Source organism: Chanos chanos, chromosome 2 (genome assembly GCF_902362185.1).
Source record: "Chanos chanos chromosome 2, fChaCha1.1, whole genome shotgun sequence".
Lineage (NCBI taxonomy): Eukaryota > Metazoa > Chordata > Actinopteri > Gonorynchiformes > Chanidae > Chanos > Chanos chanos.
Window position 1 is genome coordinate 52,927,237 of NC_044496.1, and position 4,520 is coordinate 52,931,756.

A 4,520-nucleotide genomic window follows, 5' to 3' on the forward strand; every position below is an offset into this window, starting at 1 on the left:
TCAGTGCACAGTGACCTGTGTGTTAAGACAAAGCATCGACTCAAAGACTGTCACACTAACTGTGCTTTTCACCCCCAGTTAACTCTCTTTTTTTCTCTCTCTCGCTCTCTCTCTCTCAGCCAAATTACCCCATGTAACAATATCAGTACCAGAGCCCCAAATGATCAAGCTTCAAAGTCGTTAGATCTTTGAGAGCAGTCCAAGTAGTGTTTTCTGCTGTGTTAGTCTGCAGGCTGCCTACAGACACCGAATACGTTTTTTGTTTTTTGTTTTGTTTTTTTCTTGTGTAGGGTTTGTTTGTGTGTTTAAAAAAAAAAAGAAAAGAAAAGAAGAAAAAAAGGGAAAAAATAGACTTTTTAACAGAAGCCACTTATGACAGACCTCTGTTCTGAGCACTTCTCTTATGTTGTCATTCTTTTGAAATTGGGGGAGGAGGGGACGTTGTGTGTGTGTGTGTGTGTGTTGTTTTTTTGTTTTTTGTTTTTTCTTTCATATGAATAAGAAATATATGGCTGTTTCACAATAGCCTGTTTGTAAGCAGAGCACCATCTTAATGATTAGGATGGGCAGTCAATAAAGCAACAAACACTCTATAGGAAACAAAAAAAAAAAAACTCAAACCAAAAAAAAACAAAACAAAACAAAACAAAACAAAAAAAAAAGCTGGTCTCCTTTTTCCTTCTGATTTCTGATGCTCTTTTTCTCTTTGACTGGATACACACTGAGCAGTTCTATTGATAGGGGAGGGGGTGGGGCGGGGGGGAAATAAAACAACAAAAAAAAACTACTGTATAGATTGTTATCATTTTTGATGAAAGTTGTAAAATAACTTTTCAAATTTCACAATATTAAATTAAAGTTACTTCTTGTCTGTGATTTTTTCCGCTGTCTTTTACTTTTTTTAAAAAAAAATCTGTGCCTTTGGATTATTAAATAGTAACTGTCACTATCATCTCTGCGGCTGACACTACACTGTTCACTGCAGTACACTCACTCTGCTTCATGATTCTCCTCTGTCAAAGCCCATATCTATCAGTCCTTTCTCACAAGCCTTGAACTGTAAAAGGACAGGGGGATAAAAAGCAGGTAGGGACCTACTCAAGAGGAGTATATGTTATTAAAGCAGCCAAACTTGTTAGGCCTATAGCTACCGCGTCTTACTGCCAGCAGATGTCCGATAATTTGTCATCTTTTGGGAGTGATCTCTCCTTTGGGTACAAGTTCTTCTTATCTTTTAGCATCTCTTAGCATGTTCGCATATTTCCCCCACTTAAAGAGACATGCTTTAATTAGTCCCGTTTATTAATATATTATATCGCACATAGCATAATGAATGTATGCTCCGCATTTCCTTAACACATTAATGATGGGCTCCCCAAAGTTATTAATTGAAATGCACATTGAATTTAATTGACTCATCATTTGCATTTACGGTCATCAGCAAAAAATTAATCTCTTTTTTTTTTTTTTTTTTTTTTTTTTTTTGCATATTTAATTTAAAACGCTCTTGATCTGATTAGCTTGTAAAAGTCACTGGCAGGTTTCTGCTGACCCCGTAGCATGGGGGGGGGGGGGCTGGCCCGTACCTCCGACACACACCCTCAGCAGGAGAGAGAGAGAGAGAAAAAAAGACCCTGAAACGTTAATGAGATGCGAGAACAAATTATTAATATCGTCAGCCGGTACGTCAAAGCATAGCCGCGTAGCTTCGGGGAAAAAAAAAGTCTTTTTTTTCCCCCATTTGTTCCAATAGCTTATTGTTTACTGATCAATTTTGAACTATGTAGTGAGTACAGTAATGAAGGGATGTTATATTTAGGAATATTGAATGAAATGAAAGTGAAAGTATGTGCAGTTTTGGCGCTATTGGCATATATTTCGTTAAAATGATCGATGGTCTCCTAGACACTTGAAATTAATTGAAAGATTTTTGTTAGTCACACGTTTTCTCTTAAGTGTCTATGCATTTAACCCATTCAGTGGAGGTGAGGTGTCCTGACTCTTAGTGACTGAGCCTCATGCAGTGAGTCTTGCATTTATTCAGGTATCTTCCCATTTTAGTGGAGCAATCAGGAAGAATAATCTGCCAGATCCAGATATTTGGATTTGAGGGTAGGGTAAGGAGGGTGGTCCTGTTCTCCTTTACTCGAATGAGACTCCTCTTGCTTAAATGGCCTCCAAAGGAAGGAGGTGGCAGGACTTTAGATAGCCATTAGCAAATGGATTACTGAAAACGACTTGACATCCCCCCCCCTTACACACACACACATGCTGCCCCCCCCCCCCCCCACACCCGTCTCCTTCCCTCTCCCTCTCCCCTTCCCCGGGCCATTTCCAGTCTACACCCACAGAGCACCACTTAGCGCACAGTGTCTGCTTCAAACATTTAAGATCCCATGTACAAGATCAAGTGCTCTCCTCTTACCACTCCTCTCTCTCTCTCTCTCTCTCTCTCTCTCCCTCCCCTTTCTCTCTCTCGCTCTCTGTCTTCTCCTCTGTCATAATGCTCTTGGGAGAGCTGTCTTCAGACCGCTGTAAAGAATTGATTGATATATGACAGTTTGAACACTGAGAGCCATGGATCTTTGCCCAGTTGTCATAGCTGACAGAGAGAGGCAGGAACTATATACGGCAAAACCAAAGACCTTTCATCTCTAATCATTACCGCCGAGGTCTGTAATGACTGCCAAAAGCCACACTATAATGAAAATAGTATATGTTGTTTGTCACACTTTAAGTGATTGAGTATTATCTATTATCTACACAATGCATTATCTAACAAGTTTAATCTCTGGGAAAATTTCCAAAACATTCAGTATATTACATGTGAATATTCTCTTGGTGCTGTTTTTTTTTTTTTCTCTTCATTCTCTTGAAGCTAATGGAAGGTTTTGAGTTATGGGGAGCTATTTTCCTAACAATCTCCAACAGTTTGTGGAATGTCCTTTAATTTCCCATTGTGACATTATGCACTAAATTTAAAAAAAAATATCTTTGGAACATATCCTATGAGCTTGATATCTGACATATTTACGTCCCACCCATAGTACGACAAATTGAAAAAAAAAAAAAAAGCTATCTGGGTTTTTTTTTTTTTGGGTTATCCCATTCATTTCATTCATGCAGGCTTTTCTGGTCTTCAGTGAGAACAGTGAGGGTGTTCACCTCATAACATGAATGGCTCTCACTGGCTAACAAACTCAAGATTAAGGATTAAGGATGTGTCTGAAAATGTATATACTATAGAACCTGCATATTTCCTACTTTGCAAATGAAGAGGAGAGGAGAGGTGAGGAGAAGAGAGGTGAGGAGAGGAGAGGAGGAGAGGAGAGGAGAGGAGTTTGGAGGGATCTTTGTGAAGTAAAACAGATCCCACTGGGGAGCTTGGATAGAAGGGAGAAAAGAGGCAACAAGGGAAGAGTGAGACAAAGATGGTGGGCTTAAGAGAGGAAAAATGAGAATGAATAACAAGGCGAGAGAGAGAAAGAGAGAGAGAGAGAGAGAGGGAGAGAGAGCAGAAGAGAGAAGGGTCCACACAGCTGACAGTGAGAAGAGATCGAGATGAGTAAGATCAGAGAGAGACGATGGAAGTGATGGTGGGGGGGGGGAGCGGCACCAAGAGAGAAAGAAGAAAGCGTCGCCTAGGCTCTGCGCTGGGTGGGGTGGGGGGTGGGGGGGGGGGTACAGGTAGGGAGGAGGAGGGAGATCTTCCCAAGGGACACGTGCCTGTCAACGCACAACACAAAAACACCGGGGGCCGAGCCATGAGGATAGGGAGGAGTGGGAGGAGGGGAGGTAGAGAATGGGGACATGCAGGAGGGAAGGGGGTGTGGGGGGGGGGGGGGGGCAATATAAGGACTATGTTTCAGCCTGGGGGCCTCACTGCTCTTCACACGCACAGACTACTCTCGCTGTTTGTCCCGTTGGATGCCAGCGAGACACGTCTTCATCGGGTGACAGGGAGACGCTGGTATGGCAGCGTGGGTTTGGATAACATGTCAGTACAGGGCCCTGCTTACTCACAAACACTGCCCTGCCGGGGACACAACTCCTCTGTTTTGTGCGGAGAGGGGAAAAAAAATCTACCTTTCTTTCTTTCGGTTTAACATGGAAATGTGCTGTGTAAACATTACTCCTCCAATGACATGCCCTCAAAAAATACATTACCCATAATACTGTGCTGGAGTCATAGTTTTAAGAAGGGAGTGGTTTTGTTGTCATTTTCATTATCTAATAGGAAATGAAGCAATAATGTTTCTCCAGATTTGTCAAACAGGAACAAAAAAGCAGCAGAACGAACAGAGAACAGAGAAAAGAGAACGAACAGACTGAAATTTGCCTTATTGTACGTGTGCCCAATACCTCTGTTGTTGTTTAGAATTTGAAATCATTTTGAATCTATTATATAAGTGTAGGTTTCTGTGGTGTCTTGATCTAGCTCCCAGAGCCTGCATTATGTCAGTTGTCATATTCCACAATCCACAGAACTGAACAGATGAGTCAATCTTTAGATCTTTAAA